The 15,733-nt window shown below is 35.5% G+C and overlaps 1 protein-coding gene across 7 annotated transcripts in view; it reads left to right on the top strand.

The window, feature by feature from the left end:
• The window catches only part of FOXJ3 (forkhead box J3), a 144,007-nt gene that overhangs the window by 66,868 nt on the left and 61,406 nt on the right, over nucleotides 1–15,733 (top strand). The window lies entirely within an intron of this gene.

Genomic DNA, 15,733 nt, shown 5'->3' with positions numbered 1-15,733 from the left:
TTGCACAGTCTACCGACTGAGCCAGCAAGGTGCAACAGATTTTATAGTTTCAGATTTCACATTTAGGTCTGTGTGACCTAAATGTAAAATGTAAAGTAATTTCAAATTAATATTTTTGCACACACAGCCTTCCTTTTGCATTGTTCTTTTATCTTTATGAAATGTTGTTCTTAAAATATTCTTTGTTTTGAAGCTTACTTTTTCTTCTTCTAATATAGCCACTACAGCTTTAAGTAGCTTCATGATATAGATCTAGTATTTTGCTTTTAGTCTTATACATGCTTTTATATTTAAAGTATGTCTCTTATAAACAGCATATAGCCATTGGCTCTTGCTTTTTAAATTCAATCTAACAATCTCTGCCTTCTAATTGGGGTGCTTAGTCCATATTTAATATGATTATTCATATGGTTACAGCTTGTTTTTCTTTTGTTCCTTTGTTCATTTCTGCAACCTTTGGGGTTAATCAAATAGTTTAAAGTACTTTTATTTCCTCTATTGACTTCTTAGCTGTGATCCTTTTATTTTTAAGTAGTCATGCTAGAGCTTAATATGTAATATTAACTTATCAAAGTTTATTTGGAGGTAATGTACCACCTTTCACTTCATATTTCACACTTCTACCACTTACTGCTTACCTTTTCCCACCGATTTCACAAATGTAATAATCTTACAACAGTATAATTCTTTTTATCTACCCATCCCTTTCTTTGTGCTGTTGTCATATATATACTTCTGTTTATACCACAAATCTCACCTTAGGATTGTTTTCCTTTAGATAGTTGTGTTTTAAGGAAATTATGTTGAAGAATATGTTTTCCTAATGATTTACCTTTTCCAGTGTTCTTTTCTATAAATCTAAGTTTCAAACTGATAACTTTCCCCTTTAGCCCCTAAAGAATGTTTCCTTTGGCATTTCTTATAGTGCAGGTCTATAGAAAAAAAATTTTGTTGGCTCTTATTTATCTGAAAAGGTTTTTATTTCATCTTTTGAATACTTTTTCTGGATACGGAATCTTGAGTTTGCAGGGTTTTCCCCCACCTTTCAGAACTTTGAAGATGTTCTTTTGTCCTTGGCCTCCATTATTTCTGGTGAAAAGTCAGGTGTCTTTTATGTTTATTCCCCTGTACTTAGAGTAGAATGATCTTATCTATGGATTTGCTTTCAACAGTTTCAGTTACCCGTGGTCAACTGTGGTCTCAAAGCAGATGATCTCCTTCTGACATACTGTCAGAAGGTCAGTAGCCTCACGCTGTGTCACAATGCTTACATCATTCATCTCACTGCATTTTATCACATAGGCATTTTATGATCTCACAAGCATTTTCTCTCTCACATCATCACAGGAAGAAGGGTGAGTACAATATGATATTTTGAGAGAGAGAGAAAGACCACATTCACATAACTTTTTTTATAGTATGTTATTATTCTATTTTATGAGTTTGTTGTTAATCTCTTATTATGCCTAATATTTAAATTAAGCTTTATCATAGGTATGTGTATATAGGAAAAAACATACTATGCATAGGGTTTGGTACTATCCACAGTTTCAGGCATCCACTGTGGGGTCTTAGAATGTATGTCCTGTGGATAAGGAGGACTGTTATAATGTGCCCCCTTGCTCCCTCTCTCCCTCTTTTGTGGTTTCCAAGATTTTTCTCTTTATTTTTAGATTGAAGGAGTTTGTGCCTCAGTGTAGTTTTCTTTGTATTCATTCTGCTTGGGATTTGCTAGTCTCCTAGGATCTACAAGGAGAGGTTTTCATCCAAATTTGGGATATTTTGGTCAATAGTTCTTTTAAAAAAATTAGGGTTCCATTTTCTCTCTTCCTAGCGTCCATTTAAAATACAGACTGACATTGTTTCACAGGTCATTGAGGTTTTAATTTTACTTTTTTTTTTCTCTTTATTCCTCATATTAGGTAATTTTTACTGATCTGTCTCCAAGATTTCTCTTTCACTCTATCCTATCTGTTGTTAAGCATGTTTGGTGAACTTTTTATTCCAGTTATTGGATTTTTTTTTTTTTTTTAAAGATTTTATTTCTTTATTTGAGAGAGAGACACAGCGAGAGAGGGAACACAAGCAAAGGGGAGTGGGAGAGGGAGAAGCAGGCTTCCTGCTGAGCAGGGAGCCCAATGCGGGGCTCGATCCCAGGACCCTGGGACCATGACCTGAGCCGAAGGCAGACGCTTAACCGACTGAGCCACCCAGGTGCCCCTGGTTATTGGATTTTTTATTTGTAGAATTTCCATTGGTCTTTTTTTGGTGTGTTAAGAGATAATTGGTGAAATGAGTTCAACCAAGTGCTCGGATGCTGGAACATTAGGGACGTTTTTGTTGGTCCCAGCCAGTTCCTGGACATGAGATATGCCCAGGAGCCTCTGCTTCACTGTGGTTTTTTTTTTTTTTTTAATAATAAGAAGGTATATAGTACTGTCCTGATCTGTATAGGGTTTAGGAAGCCCAGGAACCTAATTCTCTCTCTCTTTTTTTTTAATATTTTATTTATTTGAAAGAGAATATGAGCACGAGAGAAAGAGAGCATGAGCGGGGGTGGGGAGGGGCAGAGGGAGAGGGAGAAGCAGGCTCCCCGCTGAGTAGGGACCCCCCCCCCCCACACACACACACAATGTGGGACTTGATCCCACGACCCCAGGATCATGACCTGAGCTGCAGGCAAATGCTTAACTGACTGAGCCACCCAGGCGCCCTGAACCCAATTCATTCTTTCATCTGATTCCTTATATCATCATTAATGTTTTGAGATCCTGGGTTTTTGTATTTACAACAGTTATTAGAAGAAATGAGATTTTTAAGAAATAAATTTATTCATTTTAATTAAGACAAGTTGGATTACTATGTCATCTCTAACTGGTCTCCTTCCTCTAATCTGTTTCCCTTTGCTCTATCTTCTACAGTGCTGCCTTTAGGTATGATACACAAAACCACAAACCTGTCTCTCTTGACACATTTTCATTTCTAGTCCCTAACTTCATGCCCTAAACTATATATTCAAGCTATACTGCATTATTTTTCTTGCATTTATGATGCAGTTTTATATCTTCTTATTTTTGAAGATCTTCATTGTATTTACAATAGTTTTATATCTTACTCATCCTTTGGTGGCCAGCTCAAATGTCAGTATTACTCTGAAAGTCGTTAACAGTCCTTTTTCTCCCTCCTTCACCTTTTCTTTTTCCCTATTTTTAGCTCTCTTCTTTTTATTACCATAGCTCTTTGAGCATACCACTGTTAACAGTTCTTGAATGATGTAGCCATCTGTGCTTTGATCTGTTCTAATCTCTTGTGAGTTTTTGTTGACCAAGATTAGGTCTTTGAGGGGCACCTGGCTGGCTCAGTTGGAGGAACATGTGACTCTTGATTTTGGGGTCATGAGTTCAAGTCCCACATTGGGTGTGAAGATTGCTTAAGTAAATAAAACTTAAAAAAAAAAAAAAGGGCGTCTGGGTGGCTCAGATGGTTAAGTGTCTGCCTTTGGCTCAGGTCATGATCCCAGGGTCCTGGGATCGAGTCCCGCATCGGGCTCCCTGCTAGGCGGGGAGCCTGCTTCTCCCTCTGCCTCTGCCTCTCTCTCTCTCTCTCTGATTCTCATGAATAAATAAATAAAATAAAACATTAAAAAAAAAAAAGATTGGGTCTTTGACATCTTCATACCCCCATAACACCTAGCATAGTATCTGTACATAGTAGATACCTAAATGTTTATCATAAGAATGATGTTTGTCTTTTCCTAGTTAAGTAGCTGGTTTTTTTTTTTTTTTTTTTTTAAAGATTTACCTATTTTGAGAGAGAGATTGAGAGTGCCTGCGAGGAGCAGGAGGAGGGGTAGAAGGAAAGAATCTCAAGCAGGTTCCCTGCTGAGCGTGGAGCCTGGAAGCAGGACTCAATCTCCCCACCCTGAGATAATATGTTTTTTATCTGTTCATCAGTTGATGGGCATTTGGGTTGTTTCCATTTTGGCTATTATGAAAACTCTGTTGTGATCATTTTTGTACAAGCTTTTGTATGAACATAATATTTTCATTTTTGTAGGAGTGGAATTGCTGAGTCATATGTTTAATCTTTTGAGGAACTGCCTACTTTTCCATAGGAGTACACTATTTTACATTCTTACAGTTATGAGGCTTCCAGTTTTTCTTCACACCCTTGCCAGCCCCTTTTATTGTGTCTTTTTGATTATAGCCATCCCAGTGGGTGTGCAGTAGTGTCTCATTCTGTTACGAGTTTGATTTACATTGCTCTAATGGGAAACGATGATCATTTTTTCATGTATTGGCTATTTGTATATCTCTTTTGGAGAAATGTCTATTCAGATCCTTTGGCCATTTTTTAATCAGGTTGTCTTTTTAATAGTGAGCTTTATATGTTCTTTATATATTTTAGATACAAGTTCTGTATCATGTTTTGTGGATTTCCTTCCCTTCTGCAGGCTGTTTTCTCACTTTCTTGATTGTATCTATTTATAAAACACAGGTTTTAGATTTTGATAGATTTATCAATTTTTCTTTAGCTGCTTGTGCTTTTGGTGTCATATCTAAGAAGTCATTGACTAATTCAAGGTCATGAAGATTTACACTTTTTAAAAGAGTTTTATAGTTTTAGCCTTTACATGTAGGTCTCTGATCCACTTTGGATTATTTTTTATGTATGGTGTTAAGAGGCCCAATTTCATATTTTCGCATGTGAATATCCAGTTTTGCCAGGACCATTTGTTGAAAAGACTATTCAATGTTTTAGCTCAGTCTGTGAAAAACTATTTGACCATAAAATAGACTTATTGGGGCACCTGGGTGGCTCAGTTAAGCGTCTGCCTACGGCTCAGGTCATGATCCCAGGGTCCTGGGATCGAGCCCAGCATCGGGCTCCCTGCTCTGTGGGAAGCCTGCTTCTCCCTCTCCCACTCCCCCTGCTTGTGTTCCCTCTTTCACTTTCCATCTTTCTGTCAAATAAATTAATAAAATCTTTAAAATATATATCTATACTTATTTTATTTCTAGACTCTTAATTCAAATTACCGTAATTTCATAGTAAATTTTAAAATTAGGCGATGTCAATCTTCCAACTTTGTTCTTCTTTTTCAAGATTGTTTTGACTATTCTAGGTCAAATACATATTTATTTTAGGATCAGCTTGTCAGTTTTACAAATAAACTGACTGCAATTTTGATAGGAATTGCATTGAATTAGAGATTACTTTGGGGCATATTGCCATCTTAACAATATTAAGTCTTCCAGTCCGTGAGCACAGGATGTCTTTACATCCTTTATTCCTTTTAACTTAAGGAGTAAAATGCTGGGTATGTATAAAAGCAAGTAGAGCTGCAGTATCTTAAGTCCCATGTAGCTCTGGATGTTCTGAATTTTTCATTATTTTAATAATTTAAGTCTGTCTTCAGATAAGACATTTATTGGAATTAAGTTTGGCAGTCATTTGTTATTTATATAAAAAATATAAAATATATATTATAACTTCATGCTAGTTATAAAGTTTGGCTCTGGAGATATAAGGATGAGTACAAGATCACTACCATTAAAATTTCAGGTCTAGGGAGGAAATCACTTATAAAGAGAATTTCATAAAATATATTAGGTTCAGAGATAAAGATTTTTTTGAAAGTTGTTGACCCCAGTCTTCACTGTGTAAAAGATTTCACTACATAAAAAAGTGATTATAAATTGTGTATTAGCACTTTTTTCAGTGTTGCCTAGTTGTGATAGCTTATGGAGAAGTTAAAAAAATAAGTAAAGACTCTTAAGACTTTGAGTTCTGGATGGGTTAGTATCAATAATATATTTTTAATGAATTTTCAGCATTTATGAATTAATTACAAGAAAACTTAGAATCAGCATGCCACGTAAATATTGAAGGAAATAAATAGCATTCAAGTGAAGCAAAAGAAAAATTAAAAAAAAAAATTCTCTTCAGCTATCTGGACTCATCTCTTACCAAGTCTTTTTTTTTTTTTTTTAACCTAGTCAGATGAACAGATTCTTTAATTTCTTATTCATTCTCATAGATCTGTGACTTTAGTACCAGAATTCTCTGTGTGGTTTATGCCATGGCTTCATTTGGGAGTTCTTTGGAAGCCTGGAAACTCCCTCTCAGAATATTTTTAAATGCTTAAGTTAGAATATACAGGATTAAAAAGATAAGCGGTTATATTAAAATAGTTATAAAATATAACAAATTTATGATACAGTAATCTACATGCTTCCTTAGTAACATTAAGTAACAAAATTGAATGTGGTAGCATATTATTATTTTTGAATGTGTAGCATGTTAAATAACAAAAGTAGAAATGAGTAATGAGTAGTAATGACTGACATTTTGAAACAGAACTATTAATGTGACAGGAATTAATCTGATTTTTAGATATTCCTAATATCATCGTTTGTTCCTTACATTCATAATGGAAGGAAATGCTCAATTTCATGAAGTCCCTGAATCCTGCATAGACCCTCTAGGAGTTCATGAATGCCAGGTTAAAAATGCTAATTGAGCTATTTCCTCTGCCTAAAATATTTTTCCCCCCTTTTCCTTCTACCACATCTGAGCTTGATTATCCTGAGTTTCAGTTCAGTTGTCTCACTTAGCACTTGCTGATTATTTACTTGCCTTTTATGTGCTATAGTCATTATTCTAGGTATTTGGAATACATAAGGAAACAAAACAGACAAAAATTCATGCCCATAAGGACCTTAGAGCCTTATGGGAGAATAACAGTAAACAAATACATAAATCATATGGAATTATATAGAATGTTAGATAATTAAAAATGCTGTAGAAAAATATGGAGTAGTATAAAGTGGATTCAGTGTGGATTGCCATTTTCAAAAGAGTAATAAGGTGAGCCCATTGGGAAAGTGACTTTTGAGCAAGGACATGAAAGTGGTGAGAGTTAACTGTACAGGTATCTTTTCTGTCCCCCTTCACATCAGTTGAGGACTGAGACTTCCGTTTTATTTGTATTCCTAGTGTTAGCATTGTGAGTAACATGATCAACCCTTCATTAACTGTCATTAAGAGAAAGGTTGTTTACCTTTCTGGTATCTGCCCATAGTTTGAGAAATTTAGCCAGTTTGTGTAATTTCAACATGTGTCATTTTCCTAGTGGTGGGTTAGATAAATATTCAGGTTATGTCCAGGTAATAGCTTGTTCTTATATTTACTATCTGATATTAAGCTTCACTAAATATATTTTGGCTGTTATTATTAATCTTTTGTCTTTTCTTATGCAAAGTAGGAATAAAACAAATGTTAAGTGAAAAGATAAGGTGCACCTGGGTGGCTTAGTCTGTTAAACATTGACTCTTGATTTCAGCTCAGGTCCTGATGAGATCGAGCCCCGTGTCAGGCTCCATGCTCAGTGGGAATCTACTTTTCCCTCTCCCTCCCCCTGCATGTGTGCTCATGCTCTCTCTCTAAAATAAAGTAAAAAAAAAAAAATTTTTTTTTTAGAGTTTAACTTTTGTAGGCACAACTCTCTTTGGCAATCAAATAAAAGTTGTAATAGAAAAGCCCTTAAAGGGCGCCTGGGTGGCTTAGTTGGTTAAGCGACTTCCTTTGGCTCAGGTCATGATCCTGGAGTCCCGGGATCGAGTCCCGCATTGGGCTCCCTGTTCAGTGGGGAGTCTGCTTCTCCCTCTGACCCTTCCCCCTCTCATGCTCTCTCTCTCTCCCCCAAATAAATAAATAAAAAATCTTTAAAAAAAAGAAAAGCCCTTAAAATTCAAGATTTGCCAAATATTATTGTGCTTCTCTCTTAAATAGAAATTGTAGGAACTGAAGAGTATTAGAAAATTAATACAAAACAATATGTGATCAAATACTGGAGGAGGAAATACTTCATATATATTTTATTTAATCCTTGGTATATCATCAGGGTCCATTGGATCCAGTTCCGTTTTCGAGTATCTATTTTGAGCAGTCTAATTTGTAAAGACGATTATTTTATTACTTTTATTCTTTCTTCGAAATCTTCTAAAGAACAAATAAGAAAGTTATATATTTTTAAAAAAGAATAAAACTTATTCTATCTTGCAATTACCATGTGATTCTTTTATAAATCTAACATGCATTATGGGATTTTATTGATCTTGTTTTTCTTAAATCTTGCAATGATTATGTCACCTTATTTCATCATTGCCCATCAGTTTTTCTCCATCATGCCCAAATATTAAAATCACAAGACTACAAAAGAATGATTGAATGATCTAGAAGGATGATGTAGTAATGAAATCATCATGGTTATACTTCAATTTTCTTATTACTATGTTGCCCGCTTTCAAGAATGTATAATAAAAGTCTATAGAAGCCATTTAAAAATTTTTTTTTCTTGGGGCGCCTGGGTGGCTCAGTCGTTAAGCGTCTGCCTTCAGCTCAGGTCATGATCCCAGGGTCCTGGGATCCAGCCCCGCATCGGGTGCCCTGCTCGACGGAAAGCCTGCTTCTCCCTCTCCCACTCCCCCTGCTTGTGTTCCCTGTCTTGCTCTGTCTCTCTCTGTCAAATAAATAAACAAAATCTTTAAAAAAAAAAAATTTTTTTTTTCTTTTAACTTTCACTGAATAAAGTTGAGAGTTTAGGGTTTTTTCCTGTCCATAAGGACAAAGATGAAAATTGACAAAGGAAAATGGTTTACTTTTATCTGTAGAATCCCAGAAAATGAATACAAAGACAGCAACACTTTAGACTCAAATTGTCATGTTGATAATCATCATCTAATGATATCTTAGATTAATCTTCCCAAATTCAAGAAATACTGAGTTATTGATATATTTCTAAGGACAAAAAGATAATGTAATATTCTCATCCCTTTAGTCATTCAAGAAGAAGGTCTTCATCATATAGTATTTTGTGACTAGAATCAAAATCATCCTGTTTTTTCTGGAAAGTCTTCTGACAGTATTTTTCATCTTTTATATTTCTGCACCAAAATTCACTTGATATCATAAGAGGACAAATCCTGAAACCTGATGTGTATACAAAAGTGCTTGCGAGGAAATAGATGATCCAGAAATGAAAAAGTTAATCAGGGGCACCTGGGTGGCTCAGTTGGTTAAGCGACTGCCTTCAGCTCAGGTCACGATCCTGGAGTCCCAGGATCGAGTCCCACATCGGGCTCCCTGCTCAGCGGGGAGTCTGCCTCTCCCTCTGACCCTCCCCCTTCTCATGTGCTCTCTCTCTCTCTCAAATAAATAAATAAAATCTTTAAAAAAAAAGAAAAAGAAAAAGTTAATCAGAGTCCTCATTCTTTTTGGGGTTCATAAACCAAATAAGAGAATGTGTTTTACAATTTTGGAGCAGAGATGGGCATCCTTCACCAAAATTCTGAGCCATCAAAAATTTCAAAAGTACTGGATTTTGAAAACATAAGTGCAAGAAGAACCAGAAGTAATAATATGCTAAATCTACTAAATATATATTTGAAATCTGGAGTCAGTATTGCGTTTTGGTAGTAAAATATAAGTTAAAGAACCAGAAGTAATAAAAAGTAGAACATTTTAGAGATTGGAAATTTGGAATCAGTATTTCTAAGATAGATGTTTGTTTTAGTTCTATGCATGACAGTTGAACAGTTAGTTGTATTCAGGAGATGTTGACCATTTTGGTGTATATATTTTCAAAACCAGGAAAACTTGAATATAATAAAAATAGTATGTATTGCATATGTTTTAACTTAAATCCTATTAAAATAGTTCATAAATTTGTGCCCACTGTCCTTTTTATTATTTATCCTGTAAGTTATTTGTAAAATGACTTAACATCTCTGTCCCATGGACGCTTCTTGTTTATAGTTAAATAGTAGTAACTAGATTTCCTAGTATATACTTAGTGCTAATTGTCATGATAACTCTGTGATGTAGATATGAGGAAAGTAGATCAAAGGTTTGCTACCTTTTTCAAGATTGTTGAACCAGATCTGGGGTTTGAATCCAGGTATGTTGATCGATTGATGTTCTCTTTAGGATACCACATGTCCTTCTAAATATTGTTGTACTTATGTTGGAATTCAGCATGGTTCATTACTCAGGGAAAAATTCATGGAGAACTTGCCTAAAAGGGTAGGAAATGAGAGACTGGTGTCAGTATGGCTCAGGAAAGAGTTAGAGTTATCTCAGCTCTTGAATCAGGTGAACAAGTGGCCCAGAGAATGGATTTAGTAGACACAAATTTCAAAACAGCCACTATATAAGTATATTGAAAGAATCAAATAATGTATATTCAAATAATGAATGAATGGACAGGGAATTTCAGTACAGAGATGGGAACAATGAAAAGAACCAAATGAAAATGTAGAGCTGAAAAGAACTATAACTAAATGGATAATTCACTGAGTGGCCTTAACAGCATATCCTATAGATAGGAGAAGAAAAGACCTATGCCTCAGGAGTATCTAAAAATTATAAATGTGTGTGCCCCCCCAAAACAGAGCTGCTTGGGGCGCCTGGCTGCTTCAGTCAGTAGAGCATGGGACTCTTGATCTCGACGTTGTGAGTTCAAGCTGTGCACTGGGTGGAAATTACTTAAAGATAAAATCTTAGGGCGCCTAGGTGGCTCAGTTGGTTAAGTGACTGCCTTCGGCTCAGGTCATGATCCTGGAGTCCCGGGATCGAGTCCCACATCGGGCTCCCTGCTCAGCAGGGGGTCTGCTTCTCCCTCTGCCCTCTTCCCTCTCGTGCTCTCTGTCTCTCATTCTCTCTCTCTCAAATAAATAAATAAAATTAAAAAAATAAAATAAAATCTTAAAAAAAAAAAAAAATCCAAACCAAACCCCCGAAAAACTAGAACTTCCAAAAAAAAAAAAAAAAAATCAAACAAAAACTGTCCGAACTAAAAAAAGAAATAGATCCACAATTATAGGAAGAGATTTTAACACATTTCTCTCAGCAAATAATAGAACAGTTAGACAAATAAGTATTTAAGGATCTGAATACTACATTCATCAAAAGCAGAATATACATTCTTTTCAAAGGCACAGTAAATATTCACCAGGATAGACCACATGCGGGGCCAGAAAACAAGTTTTAGTAGATTACTAGAGGGTGAGATTTTATAGAGTATGTTTTCTGACTAGTAGAATTAAATTAGAAATCAGTAACAAAAATGTATTTTAAAAAACCCAAATGTGTAGAAATGAAATGATACATTTCTAAAGTACCTCTGGGTTCAAAGACAAAATCATACGGATATTAGAAAGTATTTTGAACTGATTGGTAATGAGAGCAGAATATATAAAAATCTGTGACATGCAGCGGATGTAGTGTTTAGGAAGAAGCTTACAGCTTTAAATGAGAAAAATCAGAAGGGTCTGAAATCAGTTACGTAAGCATTTACCTTAAGAAGTTAGGAAAATAAGAGCAAATTCAATCCAAAGTAAGTGGAAGGAAACAATAAAGGTAAGATTAGAAATCAATAAAATAGAAAATGAACAAACAAAAGCAATGAAACCAGAAGCTTTAATATTTAAGGAAAAAGCAATGCCAATCTTCCAGAAAGTTAAAAAAAAAAAAAATAGTGGATGAAGGAGCAGTTTACAGCTCATTTCATGAATTCAGCATCACTGTGATACCAAAGTCAGGCAAAGAAATAATAAGAAAACTTATCCAGTATCCTTTGTGAACATAGACCCAAAGATCTTTAACAAAATATTAGCAAATTAAATTCATTGATATATGAAAAGGAGAATATGTTGTGATCAAGTGGGATTTGTCCCAGGAACGCAGTGCAGGTTAAAATTAGAAAACCAATTGATACGTATAACTCACTAAGTAGTAGAATAAAACAGAAAAATCATATGTTAAGTGTAGAAAAAAAAATTGAAACTCATCTAGCAAGCTAGGAATAAAAAGGAATTTGCTTAATTTGATTAACAAGGCATCTGTCAAAAACAATTTACATCATATTTAATGATGAGAAACTGAATGCTTCTGAGATTGAGAAAAAACAAGGATTTTTGCATTCACCATTAGGCAACATTCTAGTAGAGGTCCAAGCCAGTGGAGTAACGCAGGAAGAAGAAAAGACATCCAGGTTGAAAAATACTACGTGAAACTGTCTTTGTTTGCAAACAACATTATTGCATATGTAGAAAATCCTAAAGAAGCTGTGGAAAAGCTCCTAGAACTAATAAGTGAGTTTAGCAAAGTCAAAAGGTACAAGGTCAATATAATTTTTTTAAACTACCAAGGAACCAGTGCAGGTTAACAAAAGCAATTCCATTTGCAGTAGCATGCAAAACAATGAAATACTTTAGGGATACATTTTAACAAAGTAAATGCAGACCTCTTCACTGAAAACTAAAACATTACTAAGAGGAATAAAAGAAGACCTAAGTAAATGGAGAGCTATAGCATGTTCATTGGTTTGTGGAATAGAGAACTCATTGTCGGATGTCAGTCTTCTCCAAATCAATTTATAGGGTTAATGCAATCCCAATAAAAATCCTAGCAAACTTTTTTTTAAGAAACTGACAAGCAGGTTCTCATGTTATGTGGAAATGCAAAGGACCTAGAATTGGCAGAACAATTTTGAAGAAAACCGAAGCTGTAGGACTTGTAGTGCCTGATTTCAAGGCTTTTTATACAGCTAGAATAATCAAGACACAGTGGTATTGGTATAAGGATAGACATGTAGATCAATGGAACAGAATAGAGTTCAGAAATAGACCCATGTATATATTCAGCTGATTTTTGATAGAGGTGCCAATGTAATTCAGTGGGAAAAGGATATAGTCTTTCCAAGGAGTGGTGCTATATATGTGGGTGGTGGAAAATTTATATTGATCCTTACCTTAGACAGTTAACCCTAAGTGAGTCAGAGACCTTAACAAAAAGGTTAAGACTATTTTACGAAACATCTAGAAGAAAACGTGGGTGAAAATAGGGGCGCCTGGGTGGCTTAGTCGGTTGGACATCTGCTTTTGGCTCAGGTAATGATCCCAGAGTCCTGGGATGGAGCCCCACAGAGCCCCACATTGGGCTCCCTGCTCAGTGGGGAGCCTGCTTCTGCCCCTCCCCCCTTCTTAATGTGCCCTCACACTCAATCTGTCTCTCTGTCTTAAATAAATAAATAAAATCTTAAAAATTTAAATACATACTCCAATGAAGTTGATTTTAAAAATAAAACCACACAACAAAAAACTGTCGTTTCCTACTTGTTGCACATGAGCCTAGAGTAGTAGGTCTTACTCTGGGAAGAAATTGGATGGAATGTATGTTTGTTGATAGGCTGTATTTGGGCAGTTCAGTTTCTGTGAGAAATATTATTTAATAAGGAAGAGCAAAAGTAACTGCTTTTTAAAGGTAGCTGAAAGGGACCCTTTGTGGTAAGATACAGGACATAAAATTTACCATTTTAACCATTTTTTAAGTGTATAGTACAGTGGCACTAAAGACATTAACATTGTTGTACAACCACCACCGCCATCCATCTCCAAAACTTTTTCATCTTCCCAAACTGAAACTGTATACCCATTAAGTAGTAATTCCTTATCTTCTCATACCCCAGCCCATGGCAGCCACCATTCTACTTTCTGTGTCTATGGTTTTGACTACTCTAGGTACCTTATGTAAGTAGAATTACATAATATTTGTCTTTTCGAGATTGACTTATTTCATTTAGCATGATGTCTTCATGGTTCACTCATGTTATAGCATACATATGTCAGAATTTCTTTCCTTATATTTTTATTTATTTTTTAAAAAGATTATTTTAGAGAGACAGTGAGCAAGCACGTGTATGCATGTGAGCTGGAGGAGGGGCAGACACAACCGACTGAGAGACACCCAGGCACCCCAGAATTTACTTCCTGAATAATATTCCATTGAATATATGTCCCACATTTTATTTATCCATCTCTTGATGGACATTTGGATTGCTTTACGTTTTAGCTATTGTGAATAATATTACTATGAACATAAGTATACAAATATCCATTCAAGTCCTTGCTTTTGATTCTTTTGGGTATATATGTAGAAGTGGAACTGATGGATCATATGGCAAATTCTGTGTTAATTTTTGGATGAACTGCCACTTACTTTCCATCATGGCTGCACCGTTTTACATTCCAGTAGTGATGTACAGGGGCTCCAGTTTGTCCACATCCTTGCCAACACTTTCTGGTAATAGACCTCCTAATGGATGTGAAATGGTATCTTGTGGTTTTGATTTGTGAAGGGAAATTTTGAGGTTATTTAATTTAAACCTGTGATTTCACAGATGAATTTCAGACAGTAGGTTAGCAAGTGCTACTTAAGGTGGAAGATTTTACAATTTCTTTTGTGAATCATTTCAGCTGTTTGTATTTGCATTTGGGCATTTAGGGTTTTGTGAGTACATCCTGAATAGTTAGGCTTATGAACAATAATTTTCTTTGTTGTTGATAGATTTGTGACAAGCCACAGCCAATCATATTTTGTGTGGAAGACAGATACTTTTTTATAGTTTTATTAAAATGTTTAATAATAAGTCAGTCTGATGTATGGACAGTGAGCAGTTTCCCCAGATTAATATACAAATATACACCCATGAAAACAACACTAAACACTGGAATTTGTCATTTCTGTGAACAGTGGATTTTAAACTATTGTCTGATGAGTGTTGGTTTTTTCTTCCTGCTTTATTTTTCAACTTGTGCAACAAGTGAGTATAAAACCTTTTTCCTCCTTTGTTTATTTTGAAACTTGCTAGCTGAACCTACTCATAAAATCACTGTTTTTATTTTTAGTGCTTAATTTCTGTACCATGTACATTTTACATGGTTCTTGGCAAGTTTACATCAGGTCTGGTAGACTAATTAGCTGAAACTACAGTGACTACTTTGAAAAGATATCATGGGAGAATCCTCCAGTAATGGCTGGGTGATGAAATGAGTGCTAAGTTCAGGTACTTGCATAGACCAGGATCTGAGAAGGCCTGGTATCATACCCTGTACTCTTTAACATTGTTGGCACAGTTTGTTCAAATGCTTTTCTTCCCATTTTAACAAGTGTTTATTGAGTACTTGCTATGTGTCTGACATTGTGCCTGGCACAGTGGATATAGAAATGAGTTTCTGCTGTTAAGGAACTCAGCCCAGAAAGGATATAGGCCTACAAATAAGTTTATAAATGTTAAGTGCAGTCAACAGTCTAAATGTATAAAATGTATGGAGATCTTAATGGAGGGATAGAATGATGAATTCTTAAGGACAGTGGGAGGATCAGAGGTAGGATACCTTTAGATAAGATCTGAGCTAAATTTTGAACGTGGAATGTGAGGTTGTTAGTGGTAGGGTGGTTATTATAGGCAGTGAGATCAGCATGTAGGGCAGGCAAAGCTGTGTGAGAAAGGACGTGGTATGCTTAAAGAACTCTAAGCAGATAATTCATGTTGGACACAAGTTTGAGGATTGATGGATGAGTGCTGTATTTCCCCTCATTGTCAAATACTGCCTGAAAAGGAGCCTGGGAAGCTGAGATGCATATCTCCCTTCCTTCTTTTCTTTTCTTATTCTCTCCTTCATTCCTTGCTGAGAGAGAGAGAGAGAGAGAGGGAGAGAGAGAATGAATGTGTATGTGTGTATAAACAAATTGAGGGAGAAGGGAAGCAAGACCTTGATTCTGGTCCTGGTTCTTATACCCTTGGTTGAACAAACCACTTCTCTTTTTGAGCTTTGGTTTCTTCATCTGTATAACAATGTGTAAACGGTGTGATCTGTACTTTCCAAAT

The sequence above is a fragment of the Leptonychotes weddellii genome, chromosome 4, assembly GCF_054177405.1.
Source record: "Leptonychotes weddellii isolate Sample4059 chromosome 4, ASM5417740v2, whole genome shotgun sequence".
NCBI classification, from domain to species: Eukaryota; Metazoa; Chordata; class Mammalia; order Carnivora; family Phocidae; genus Leptonychotes; species Leptonychotes weddellii.
The sequence above is the reverse complement of the archived record's forward strand: the minus strand, read 5'-3'. Positions and strand labels throughout refer to the sequence as shown.